General features: G+C 33.9%; 1 protein-coding gene across 7 annotated transcripts in view; it reads left to right on the top strand.

Moving 5' to 3' along the window:
- TBC1D5 (TBC1 domain family member 5) overlaps positions 1 to 14,588 on the top strand; it is a 317,263-nt gene that overhangs the window by 60,841 nt on the left and 241,834 nt on the right. For 2 of the 7 annotated variants that reach the window (XM_068207556.1, XM_068207547.1), the window contains exon 3: positions 10,014 to 10,168. The exons of the other annotated variants lie outside the window; for them this stretch is intronic. The gene's annotated coding sequence lies outside the window, so the exon portion shown is untranslated. The remainder of the gene's footprint in view (positions 1 to 10,013; positions 10,169 to 14,588) is intronic. 7 annotated transcript variants of the gene reach the window in all.

Raw genomic sequence — 14,588 nt, forward strand, 5'->3', positions numbered from 1 at the left:
TACCTTGCTGTTGACAGAATCTCACCTACTTTTCCCATTTATTATGATAATAGTCTACCAGATGTCATATGTCACAGGCTAGTGAAGTTGTCTCTGCCTATTACCACTTACATATAATGTGCATTCTAGGTTTTCTTTCCTTAATTTAGAAAATTTTATATGCTCTTTGACATCCCCTGTTTTATTAGTAAAAGAATAGAGGAAAACTATTTAAAATACTTGTATGCAAGTTTAGAAAGAGTAGGCTATTTTATTCCCATTTTAAATAACATTATGTTAAAAGTCTGCCTTTATACAGATGGATAACGTGAATCTCATACAAATGGTCATACATTTTAAAACTCTAATAAGTTATGCTGTGCAACATTTTTGAAAACTGCCTGTTTCAGTGGGCAGATACATAGGTAAGTCTAAATAAGAAAGGCTGAAAACACAAATTACCATATGCTGTGCATACATCTACTGATAAGAGCAACAGAAATCACATCTCTTTAGCTAAAACATAAAAGTGGACAGTAGTCTTACTCGGAAGAGTTACAATCTGCAGGACAAGATAATCTCTTACATGTATGTACAGATAGGAGAGGAGTCCAAAAAGGTTTTAGCACAGATACAGCAAGCTGCCTTTTGATTGAAGGTGTAGCATTGTACATCCCTGTGAGTTAAAACCAAATGGAATTCACACCATGCTTGCAATGATGGGAACCTCATGTTGCAGAAGAATTAGAGCTACCTGTGAAAGCACAGCCAGATTGGGGAACTAGCATTTTTCAATTGCATTGGAAAATTTTATTTGTGTACACACTTTGTGCTGAGAAGGTTCATGTCTTGAAAAATGTGTATTTTCTACAAGTTTGAGCTGTGTTCATTTTGCATTATGTATCAGCAAAGAAGATCACACTGACTTTTCATTCTTATGTTTTGTTTTTATGTTTGGGTGCTTTTTTCCTGTTAGAAAAAGGTAGAAGTGCCCCCTAAATTTATGGATTTTTGTGTTTACATGCTAGAACCTACAGGATTCCATTTAAGATACTATTTTCTTTCAAAATCAATATTCAGAAGTTTAAAGGCTTTTTTTTTTTGTCCAGAGCAACAAGAACATGCAACAATCAGCAATTTAATGTAGTTTGTTTTCTTACATTTTACTGTGGAATTGTTGATTCATAAGGGTAACTGTTGCACAAAAAGGCTTTTGTTCTTCTACAGTAATATTTTAGATGAAAGAATGAGTTCTTCTCTGTACATTCCTGAAGGGATCATTGCAGTCCTTAAAGCTGCATTATATAATGTAATATAGATGAATATGACAAAAATCAACATAGGAAACTTACACTTGAGGTAAAAGAAATCAATATGAAGCCTGGCATTTTTCTTTTATATTTGCAATATCTGTGCAACCAGAATTGACCAGGGCTCAGAATATTTGTAATTAGACCATCTTGAAAAAAACAAATTGAAAAAAAAGTGGGTCACTGTCTGAAATCCATATTGTACTCCTGAAATTTCTTTCAAAATGCATTTTAATTTCTCATTAATAAAACCCCAGTACTTAGGTTTAATTTATATGCATTTCGAAGACTGGAATTTTTCAAGTGACTGTGTTTTAATTTTAAAATTAAAGCAAAGGAATATGTTAAACTGTAAAGATTAATTTTCTGTAAAAGTCAAAACTGAAACTGTATATGTTCAATAGGAATCCCTCTTTTATTGAAATTATCTGTCAGATGTCCATCTTTGTAAAATGAAAAGTGGGACCAAAAAAAAAAAGGGAAAATTTGTATACAATAACTGATTTCTTGGATTGTTTTCCTTCTCTTTCCTTAAACAAAATGTAGATAGCAAATCCCAGTCCTGCTGCAGTCCTGTTACACTGGGCAAAAGGCAGACTTGATGCAAAGAAAAAAAAATTTTGTTCAGTCTTTTGTTGAGAACATTTTTCTAAGTGAGCAAAGCCTATATTTAGAAAATATTTCTACCTTTCTAAAGCAAAGACATATGAAGTATTTATACCAATTTTAATAATGAGGCATCAAAAAAGGATATCTTTAGGCTAATGGAGCAAATATGGACTAGTTGATGAGCTGTCTGCACTTCAGAATTCAACACTTAGACATGATTAAAGAATGTATGCATTTTCTTCAATCTGGAAGCAGTAGAAAGTTTAATAAAGCTGAAATGACCATCAGTTTTCTCTCTTTACAGTCCATAATGCCAATTAGACAAATATACTTAAATTTCTTACAAAGGCTTAGATCTCAAATAAAAGAGGCAGTTTTTACAGCATTTAGAAATAATTCTACTGTAAGTTGTGTTTTAAACTTGTGGTTTAGGCTTGTGGACTCTGATCTGTCTTCCAGAGTTTTTTATTTTCTTGTGGTGTTAATGTGACAACATAATTTTATATGGTCAAATTTATTTTGTAGTATGATTCTTGCTCAATTTTTTTACTGTTTTACATAAACACCAGTAATACAGTTGGTGATGTTTCCAGCATGCACAGCACTTCATTTCCTAATATCTGAATTAGCAGAATATACTTTTTAAAGTAGAATCAATAACTTCATTTAAAATGAGAGTTTTTAATTGTTCAATCCTACTTCTTTATTTTTATTAAGAACAGCTTAATTGTTTCATACTTGATCACTTTGTCTACAGATTACCACTTTGTGTGGTTGTAGTTTGCTACTTGTTTCTCAGCAGTAACATCTCTCCAGCTCTAAACCCAAGGAAGAAGCAAGTATACAGATCTATTTTTATTCTTGCATTTTGTCTGTGTTTCACTCATTTGTTTTTATTTTATTAGGCCAAATAGGCCAAATAGAAAAGTGTGATTTTGTATGCAAAGAGATGAAGTTAGTTTGAATATGAATTAATATAATTTTAAAATTTTAAATTTAATTTAAAAACTGTTATTAAAATGTAATTTTTAAAAGTACTCAGTGACACTCATTCAAGAAACATTTAATGTATTATCCTTTAAAATAATCCCCAATCTCTGAGCACTTTTTGCTGAGAATAGGTATAATCTCATGTGTTGTTTAATCTCACTAATTTTAGTTGAAGTAATTCCTTTGCCTTATCAAAGTTGGCTCAACTACAGGGAGGTGGAGGTGCGCTTCTGTGCAGTGGTGGTTTTCTCCTGAGCAGAACTCCAGCACTACCAGTTCCTGACAGCTGCAAGCCAGCCTCTGGGCATCTTGCTAAATTTTCTAATGTAATTATACAGTAGACTTCCTTTAACAAATTCTGTGTTCCCCGCTATAATTATAACAGCTCTTGCCTCTAGCCTATTCCTTATCTTACAGCCCACCTCCATATCTCCCACTGCTGGCTAGTGTTATACAGTAGAGCTGCTGGATCTAGAAAAGCAGAGTTTATTCTCTCTGCTGTCTTTCATCCATACAGAAGGTCTGTTTCTTCTGATCCATCATACTCAAATGACATGTCCCTTAAAGCTGAAGATTGTTCTCTTATTCACAGAAGAGCTGTTGATTAGCATGCCACTTTGATTTTTCAAACAATTTTTGATTTTTATTACAGGACAAGAGTTAAGGAATTATTAAGAACTGTCCATGAAGTGGCTGAAGAAGCCAGGACAAAGAAAGGAGGTCTTCTAAAAAAACTTTGTTTTTATGCTGTGCTGTTCAGGATATAATTTCTTTCTACTATTTGTGTGTTAGGTTTTCATGTATGAAGCTGTTCATCTTCCTTTTAAGAACGCACATGTAATGCAGTAAGAAAAACAATCAGTGATGCTTCTTTTACATTAAATGCTACATAATTTTAGCCAAAGAATGATGAAACAGGAAAAGTTACCCACAGATATTCTCAATGTAATATTGGCTCATGACAAGGAAATTTGAAAACAGCTATGCAGAGTAATAATTTCCTGTCCACCTGTCTGTTAGCAAGGGAAGTGATGGGTTTGAATATGGAAATCTGAAGGTAAGAGATAAATAAGAGAGAACTTATGCTGTTGAAGATATGCAGAGACACTTCTCCTTTATCTTCAGTTTCTTACTGTAGTTGGCTGTGGTAGATGGACTGGCATTGAAGAACTGTATTACCTGGAAGGTGACAGATTATCACTTTTTAATCTGTCCTACCGCAGGATCAAGTACGTTGATCAAACCTTTCCTGAGAAGCTTCAGTTAGTGTCATACCCCACCACTCCTCAAAGTCATGCTCCCGTTGACTTTCCATAGTTTGCCTACATCTTTCTGAGAATTATGATATCCAAACCTATATAAAGTACAGAAAGAGATGGAAAAAAGTAATTTTCAGTTGTTCAGTGCAGGTGCTGCCACATGTGCTATCACTTGAACACGCACCCAACCACATGCATTTGTGTGCTTGCCAGTGTATTTCAGTGAGATGTGTTTTTCAAAAATCAAATAAAATTTACTCTTTTGATTTGTATTCTTCTCAATTCATTGGTACCCTGTGTAATGGTTTACTACTGGTCCACTTTGTGTTCATACCTATGATGTGCCTTTTCTAAATGTAGCACTTTTGATTTGTTTTTATTGATATCTGATTATATCTTCCATTTTTCAAAAGCGTTTGGAAATCTTTCCTTTGAGGTGCTGCTAGCTTCTACCAACATTCTATTATCTGCTGATCTTACAAATAATTACTTGGAGACACTAGGATTGTTACGAAAATACCAGATAGAAACAGATGAAACAAATGTCTCTGAGTAACATTTGTAATGTATGTATATGGTTTGAGAGAGCTGTTAAAAATATTTTTTTAAGAACAATTGCTCTCTGATTTCAATAGTTTTTGTGTCCAGCTTATAATGATTGTGTCTGGACAGTATTTTGTTATATATGGCAGAAGCAATGCAGAATGTGTTTAAAATCTCTCTAATCTGAAGTTTGTATCACATCTACTGTTACCTTCTATCCATGAACCTGGTTAGCAGTGAAGCCATTCAGATGAGCTTGAAGGAATCAATAATTTTTTTTCTCTTTCTCTATTTTCTTTTATCTTCTTGAAGTTTGTGCAGTATTAGGTTCTAGAATCTTTTCAGGTTTCACTGGTAGACTGTAACTTGAAGGTAGGACTTAGGCCCCCTGCGGGAAGACAGGAGAGGACTTGTTCTAAATTTGGTTGATTGTTTTTTTTTTCTTTTCTACTTCTTTTGATTTCCTTTATTCTAATCTTTTAGAAATAATGTGACAGCAGATGTTATGTCTTTCTCCATAATTTCAGCAAGACTTTTCAGGTTGGCTTTTTTTTTTTTAATTAATTTTGTTACTTTATTTCCTCTCCTTGTTTGTAGCAATGGCATGTGTGTCTTGTATCACTGTAGGTCTCATTGATCACTGGACGAAAACTTTTTTCCCAGTCAGACAAGCTGACAGGATCTGTAGAAGAAATTTTCTTTGCTTTTGCATGTTTTGTAACTTCAGAAAGGCACAGTTAGGCTCATAGCAGTAAGATTTCAAAGGTTATCATCAGAATATTGTGTTCCTTTGTCACAGCTTATATACTAGGTGGAATGGCAATAAACAGGTTAGTTCCAAAAGGAAATGAGATCCAAAATTTTGCTTCTCTGAAGTGTAAAGTTAGAGGTGATTACACAGTAAAATCATCATTGTAGCCTTTTGAACTGCAGGCCATTAACATGGGTCAGGTAGAAGATTGAGGTAGGACATGGGGAACTTTGTTCTGGGCTGCTATATCAAAACATATTAAGGAAATCCTTTTATCCTGAATGACTGTGACTTTGGTATTGGGTAGGATGGCCTATGAGTGGCCTTTTCTTGGTGTTGAATAAATCTGTGTGTGACCACTTACTCTTCTTGTAAATGGCAAGATGGAGAATTTCACCCTAATATAAAACTGCAAAATTAGGAGCAGTGAAAGCAGAGTGGATTTTTTTTCAGGTCTGTCATATAAGCTGAGCCCTCTTGCCCACAAACAGGGCATGAGAACAGAAGCCAGTATGTTTATACCAATTGATTCTGTCTCTTTAAAATTCAATGTTATATCTTTTACCTTTCAGTTTGCTTTATAGGTCACTTAATTTTGTTACTTTCCTTTATGATGAGCTAAGAACAGAATGTTGCTGAATATGCTAAAATAAATGTATATTTTTTAAACTTGGCATTTAAGCAGACAAAGGATCATGCTTAATGCTGCTGTGATAATAAATAGTACTATAATTGATTGTTGATAGAAACCCTTAAAATATGTTTTTATGGTTGAAATGTATTTTGGATAAACAGTGTTCAGTTTGCCTATTAAAATAATTCACTATATGCCATGGTTTCTTTGAGTATTAAGGAAGTAGGACTTTTCCAACAACAGTAATTGGTTGACACTGCTTGACCTTAATGCAAAGCTACAGTATTTAATGAACAAACGGAGGGAATAAAGTTTTGATAAATAAGGCAATTTTCATGAAACCTTTAGAAATATGCTTGAAGTCTTTTAGTGTTAGATTGACGGTTTCTCCTTTTGTGAAAAGAATAAGTGAATAATTTAAGGCTATATTTCATGTTTTCAGATCTTCATTCTGTCATATAAATAATAGACTGTGAAATGCAGCAGCTCCTGCATTCACAGATTTAATAGACCTGTACAAGTGAGTATCTTTCTTGGCTTCTGGCATCTTAAAATGCTCTTTGTGTGTATATATACCTGAGAAGCAATGCAAAAGTGAGACTCTCTTCAGTAACCAAATTCCATACTTTAAACATTCCACATATTCTGTTTTTAAAGAAATAGTTCTTCTTAAAGTACTTTCATTGCATCTTGATGTCAATGTCAGTATTTTGGGGTTTTAATTCTGTATTATGATGGACAGATGTCAAAAATGCAGCACATGGCTATTTGAAATTAAAGTCTAATTTAAATTTTATTTACTGAAAGAGAGACTGTGTGAAAAGAATTCAGATTTGAATCCCTCAGCATAGATCTTTGAACCATTGAATCTTGATGAGAAATTAATCAAGTCTATTTACTAAAATAGTCAAATATCAAGGTAATTTGTTTTGTTTACTACATGTATTCTTAGTTCTGTAATTTTTTTTAATGGAGACAGTATTGAGGGAGGAAGAACAGACAATAGTAAAATTAGACTCATTTCTTTTCTTTGTTCACATCCCCTTTTCCTCCTCCTGCCCTTTAGTTTAAGGTCTTTTGAAAGGAGAGTGAAGCAGGGCTTACTGAGAACAAGTGGCAAATAATTGGGATGTTTTCATGTTCTCAGTCTTCCAAGCAGAACATAGTTGTGTGAATAGTGGACCATGGGAAGCAGAAATGTTTCTTTGAAAGGTATATGCTATTGGACCTGTTTTGTTACCTTGAAAAAGTAGCTTCCTTAAAAAGTAACTTCCATTTAGAGGTTTAAGATTACCTGTGTTTGCTTCCTGATACCTACTTGTTTAAACATTGGAGTAATTCTAGTTGTTAGGAACTTTCTACTAGCTTATGATACTGAACTCCTGCTTTCCTCCATTGTATGTGGGAATGGAGGCATTTGTGCAAGTAAGGAAATACCTTTATTCGTATATTGAAGACTGTTTTCTTAAATGATGTTCAAGACATCTGACAGATGGTCTGCATTTGCAATGGTATTGATTTATGCAGTCCTCGTGAAGGTTCCAGAAATGTCTAGTAGGTATCCTTCAAAATGAGCTGTCTACATGAGGATGCCATCACTTTTGCTAAATACTGGCAGATTCTGTTTTGTGCTTACTAATAGCTCATGTCGAAAAGCTACTTTTTCGTACTTATCAAGAAAAATAATCTTTATATCTTTTGTCATGGTAACAAAAATTTTAAGATATTCTCTTTCATAAGTTACTCTGGTAAGTTATTCATGTCTTCATTTTTTTTTCATTTTCTGAGATAATTTTCTTCATATTCACAGTAAGTCCATCTTTTGATTTCAGCTAGGCCAAATGCTCAAATGGAGATCATACTTTTCCCATTCTCCCTAGTCTACCCAACTTGTTTGTAACTCAGAAAACATCAGTGCAGGCATAAGAGACCATTTTGCAGTCTAACTTGTTGAAAAAACTGTCAAAACTGTATGAATCACACAAAAATCTTTGTGCTGGTGTGAAACACATTGTCATCACCTCTGTTTTCAGAACTTACACAGAGTAATATTTTCTATTTATTTTGCTACATGAATATTATTTAAGCCGTTGGCTGGAGATATTTCTGTTGTTTCAGTAAGAATTTACAGGATTACTGTCTTAAATATATTGATTTTATTAAACCAACGGGTCACCGCTTGGGTCCACCTTTGACTGAGTTGACTTGTGATACTCAAGCAGTGCATTTGTCATTATTCATTGTTGCTTCAGTACAAGACTGTGGTCTCACTGTAGTAAGTCCTCTGCAAATACTCCCATACAGAGTTTGGGTGGAAATGCAGGTAGGAGGGTACAAAAAGCAAATGAAGGCATCGGGAATGCAGAACAACAAACGATGCTTTGCTAGTGGCTTAATGGATACATTTGCTAATGCTGATGATTTATTTTAAATTCTGAAATGGTTACTGTTCTTTATTTAGTCAGTGTGACTTTTTTTGTTTAATTTGTTAACACCTATAGAAATTAGAAAGGACAGTAGTTATGACAAATGGACTATGTAATTTGAAAATTGTATTTTGTCACATGTTTTAGTCACAAAACCTAGTTGAAATCAATTGTCCAAACATCCACTTAACATATTAATAAGTAATACAGGAATACTCTAAGCCCTCTTGAATTAGATATATTACATCTTGTTACAAAATTTAATGCCAGACTTAATAACTCAAAGTATGGTCTAGAATAAAAATACATTTATGTGCTAGTATGTTGTAATTAGAATGCTAATCCAAATTACAGAAAAAACCCTAAACCCACTATTCAGCTGGAACTGTTTTATATACTCAAGAGTAGACAATTACCTTTAATTTAATTTCTTAAAAAAGAAATCCCATTTTTTTTACAAGTGGGCATGCTTTTTGTGGTATATTTCTAAATATTACAACACTGTAATATTGTAGTGTCAAATTACACTGTAATCTGATAACATTGGTTGGATTTTTGGAGCTTTTTGAGTATTTACCTGCAAAATCAGTGTCATTTAGGACTTTCATAAAAATGTTTCTAGATGGTTGTGTTTTCAAATTTCCTGTTGAAAACACTATAGAAACAGTAAAGTACCACCTTTTCAAAAAGGGAAGATGGTGTTTCCAATTCAACCCTATTAGCTTTGCATATTTGTAGCAGGAAGAATTATTTTAAAATATAATTTTATCCTGCTATGAATAGACTTTATCATCTCACAGTTGCTGAAAAATTTTGCATAAACATATTTTGCAGACGGTTTGTTTGAAATTTTTTTTGTGATTTTTTTGTGATTTGAACAGTTGAAGGAGAGTTAATAAAAGATAAATGACTTATGTTTCATTTCTTAAATTTTTCTTTGAACCATAACTTTCAACATTTTTGGTGTGTATGTAACCAGCTGTAGTGTGCTGTCAAACCCTGTACAACTCTTGTGGTCTTATCAATAATAATTGAACAACTTTCTAGAAAATAGATCTAAAATACCAAATTACAGAAATTTGCAAGATACATACATGTTTTTAAGAAGTTCATTCACAGGAGGAGAAATTGAAGTAATGCTGAGAAATATCCAAGAATTACATGTTGATAAAAATTTCAGGTTCAAAACTGAATAAGTCTCCATAATGCTCAAGTTGTTAGAGTTGTCTGTTGCCTTTATTGTCATCTTAGAAATAAATAAATTAAACCACATGAATTTCCTTACATGTTGTTTCTATCTCTTCTGATACATGATTATGTGACATACAGTCCTTGACTTGAAAATACTTAAGCTAATTTCAGTCACTTTTGTTTTTGTTATATTGAAATGTCCAGTAGAAATGCAGTGAATGTCTTGAATCTTTAACTTGAATCCTGTTAGATCAAATAAAAAACTCAAATTATTCTTACGATTTTTTTTTTTCATTAAGTATATTTATGCTCCATCTGAAGGTCAATTCCAGAAATCTGGTACCAGGACTACCATTCCAGCTTTCTCATTGCTCTTGGTGACTGGGGCATATCCCAATGCTATTTGCCTTTTGAATGTGTGGAGAATATCCTTCTGAAGACAACTGTCTCCTTTGTGTTTGAGCACCTGTCACTATGTGAGTGAATTTTTTTTGGTTTTTTTTTTAAAGCAAACTGACTTAGCCTCATTTTCATTAATGTCATAGTTGCACATTTGACATTTATAGAAATGTTTGTGATGTGCCTCCTGCAGTTGTCCAAAAACTATTTTCATACCATTTCTGTATCAAAAGAAATCTTACTTTACAAACATAGGTTCTTTTCCCCTCAGTTTGCTGCATTAAATTTTAAAAGACAAGTGAAAATAGTGACTGTTAGTATTTGGTTTTAAAACTGACGGATAACTGTATTGCAGTCTGCTTCCCACAGAACTGGTGGAACACAAACCGTGTCAGTGGGAGCTTTTCTTTCCTTTCTCCCATAATATGCCCTAAGTCCCGACCTGAAGGGGCAATTCACTTTCTAATTTAAACCTCTCCTTAACATTAACAACATGGCAGTGTTTAGTAATGATGCAGTGTTTACTGTTAAAGACTTGCCAATTTGGCCTTAAATAGCTAGACTATATTACCTCAATTTGCCATATTCCCTCTGTTTAGTTTGGAATTACCTTGCAAATGTTAAGGTGATAGTATTGAATTGTGTAAAGGAATTATAAATTGGAAATCCTAGCAATGTGGATTTAAAGTTCTAGTATTGGTCTACAGAAACACACTAGTTCAAGTAGTTAAAGGTGAGTAAACTCATTTTAATACATACTAGTTTTTTTCTTTTACTGACTTCCATCAGTGCCTTTAATTAGTTACTTTTCCTCCCTATTCTCTGGATAATATAAAACTCCTTTCTGAAGTGATTTTTTAAGACATATATGAGCTTGGATATGTAGTTTCTGTACCTTTTAAGTGTAGTTAGTTTTTTCCAGTGTTGCAATAAAGTACAGAACACCATGCAGTACATTAAAGAAATAGAGCCTATGCATCAGAACAATTTTCATGCCTCACTCAATTCTTAATGTAAATTAGTAGGAACATTGGTTATCCATTTGAGAAATTGAGTTGGTATAAAAATAAAAATGCACTTATGGTATGTGGTGCTTTGTGTATCATCTTGGGAGTGTTTTGCTGTTTATCTGTCACTTGCATTAGAAAAAGCAGTCACTGGCTGCAGGTGACATTAAAAATTAAAGGTTAACCTCAATTTCTTTACTGACCAGACGTGGGGCAGAAAGTTCTTCTGGATGTGTGCCTGGATTTTGGAACTGTCAAATAGAGTTGAGAAGTAGAGAGTGGTGCTTTTTGGTGGCTTAGTCTTTTTGTATGTGCATGTGTGATTATATGATTTCACCATTTCCAAGTGTTTAGACTGCTTCTTGTAGGTTATATCAAGATCATTTTCCATTGCATACAACTTTGTGAAATTAAAAAAATACACAATAACACTATAGTAAGTAATTATAATGAACTCATTTTACTGATCTACATAATTCTAGGAATGTCTTTTTATTTTGTTGCTTAGAAAAACTAATTAAAATAGCTGTCTTTCCTATTACTAGAGAATACGTGTCTTTCAAAAACTAGTTAAAACTGTTCTTGAAAATTGCCTTAGAAGCTTTTAAATATTCTGGTTAATTCATTTACATTTAATGTAAGACATGCTTTATATACTCATGAACAAACCTAGGAGATCTTTCTTTAAGTTTTTTACAAACTTGGCTTCTCCCTCATAGTGCCTTCAAGTTGAGCCAAGCTCAGTAGCGTGAGCTTCCCTTGTCTATCACTCCAAATGCTGGTGGCAGCAATCAGGCTAATGAAGAAGACTTCAGGCAGCAGAGGTTTCTACGTAACCTGCCAGATATCTGTCCTTTGTTAAAGAGGTGTTGTTCTTGTTCAGTGGTAGGCACGACTGCAGGCAAGTCTGGATCTTTGAGATGCAACTTGAAGTTGTGGCTGCTTCTCTTACCTTCCATTTCATCTCTTAATTTTCTTAGCCATGCAGTAAGGTAGTATGCATGTAGTGAGTAGATCTGGTGCTTCTTGTTGGCCAATGAGGGAAAATGAGAAGGGAAGAAAGAAAAATTAATTTTATTTTTGTGAGTAAAATAGACTGCTAAGATGCACCACTTTTTTCTTCTCCCATCCACCGTTTACCAAACAGTGATATTTGGTCCATGGCCCTTTTCCCTCTTCTGTCCGTGGCTGTTTTCCCTCTTACAGCTCTTCAAAGGAAAACAAGAAAATAGAAGTTTCATTAAATAAAGCAATGCATATTGCTAATTTAGGAAAGAACACTACAGCGATGTATTTGAGGAATCCTAGTATTTCAGGTGTCTATAATCTTATTAAAATTATATATCTGTGTGCTTGCTTCATAGTAAGCTTGGTGCAGTAGTTCAGGACTGGTATACTGTAGATTGTTATAACTACAAATTAAATCATGTTAAGAATTCTTTGGTGGAAAAGTGATAATGCTCATTTAGTGTGCTTTACTTATTATTTCTAATTTGTTAAATCTATATTTAAGACAGATAATTTCTCTGAAGACAAAATATTTTTAAATGCTAGTTACTAATTTTCCTATAGTTCCCACTGCTTGAAATTTTTCCAGTGTTCTCTGAGATTGGTTTCACTTAATATTTCTTGATTTCAGATATTTTTATGTTGACATAATACTGAAACTGGTCAAACAAGTTTCACTATTCAAGTGATTTATAAAGAAACTGAAATACTGCATAGCTTTAGACATAGTTCCTTTGACTTAGGGAGTAGTTAAATCCCATATAACAGTTGATAATTGTTGGCTTGCAGCCTGATTCTAAAGTCTTTGTTTTACAAAGTGGGTTATGAAGTATTAAGAAAATTGTATGTTGGGTCTTTTTCAGATGAAATATCTCAGGTAATTAAATACTTCAGGAATTTATAATTTGTTTATAATTTGAAATGCAGTGCTTTCTAAGAAGAAATCTTTAAGTGATTTTATGTATTGTCTTACAGGCTCTGGAATAGGCATGTTATAATTTGTCAGTTAATTTAAATTTAAGCAAACTTCTCCATCTATTAGTCTAAAAAGCCCTGGTGATTTGCAACTATATTACAGATGGCATCTTTTCTTAAATAGTACAATAATCTGTGTTTTGTGGAGCAAGTGAATTACCCATTTGTTACACTGTTATGCAGCTCATAGAGGTCATCACACATCTGTATGAACAGAACATATAAGTATTTTAAAAATCCAACACCAATTCAAGCAACCCAATTAATTGCAGTGTTTCTGTTGTTGCTGTTCCTACAGGGTTGGTGGTCCATTTCCTTGTGTTTAATTTATGGCTGTATTGCAGAGATGGGCTTGAGAAAGATATGCATAAGATAAGGACTTTTTCTCAGATGTAGAAAACTTGCAGGACATGCAGTTTCAAACAGTGGAAGAACAGGTCCAGGATCGAGAGTTATTTTGCAAAGCACTAAAATCAGGTTATATCAGTTCCCCTTGAGGGTACATAATATCAAGTCGAGACTAGTAATTACCGTAGCTTTATTTTCAGTAGCTGATTCTCCTGGTGAGGACTAGTGGTACTGTGTGTTATTAGCCCATTGTCTTCAGACATCCTTCTTGTTTCTCCTCGTTGTACCATGTTAGATTACCTACTTTATGTAACTGACAGTTTCAGTACTGCTACACATCCTTGTTAGTTCAAGTTTCCTCTGGCAGTGGTCTTTGTACACTGCATCTCCACTGCCCTTGCCCCTACCCTTGGCATGTTTCCCCATTTCCCTCCTGAGCCTCCTTTTGGGGCAACATGACTCTGAAGCCTGAATTGGCCGTGGACAGAGCCCAGCTGATTCTGGCAGAGGTTTTTTCATTGTACTTGGTGCTTGCTTTGTAGTTCATCTTCATTTTAACCACGAAACCACCCTTGCCAGTACAAAGGAAGAAGTAACTTCTGCCTTGCAGTACTTTAAAGTGGGCTTTATAACAAAAATGGAGAGAGACTTTATACCAGGGCCTCTAGGGATTTAGGGACCTATAAGTAAAGGATGCTACATTTAGATGAAATCTATGCAAGAAATTCTTAACAGTTAGGGTGTCAAGACATGGAAATGGGTTGCCTAGGGAAATGCAGATGCCCCATCCTTGGAAGTGTTCAGGGCCAGGTTGGATAGGACTTCGAGAAACCTAATCTAGTAGATGTCCACCTCTCTGCCCATGACAAGAGGCTGAACTAGGTGTTCTTTAGAGGTCCTTTCCAACCCAAACCAGTCTGTGATTCTACTTGAGGAAAGCAGCTTATTGCCTTTATTTTACATGATTAGTATTAATTATGTCTCTTACATAGTTTCATTTTATAATGTTTATTCTGCAATTTTTGACTTTTAAGCTTTTTCACAGACATTGCAGTAGTTACAAGTTGTATTGATTGAACCTAGTCAAAAGACTTTAATTTGTGGTTTGGTTTGGTTTTGTTTTCAGTAAGAGATAAGTGATGATCATAAATGCTGATTA

Source organism: Anomalospiza imberbis, chromosome 1 (assembly GCF_031753505.1).
Source record: "Anomalospiza imberbis isolate Cuckoo-Finch-1a 21T00152 chromosome 1, ASM3175350v1, whole genome shotgun sequence".
Classification (NCBI taxonomy): Eukaryota; Metazoa; Chordata; class Aves; order Passeriformes; family Viduidae; genus Anomalospiza; species Anomalospiza imberbis.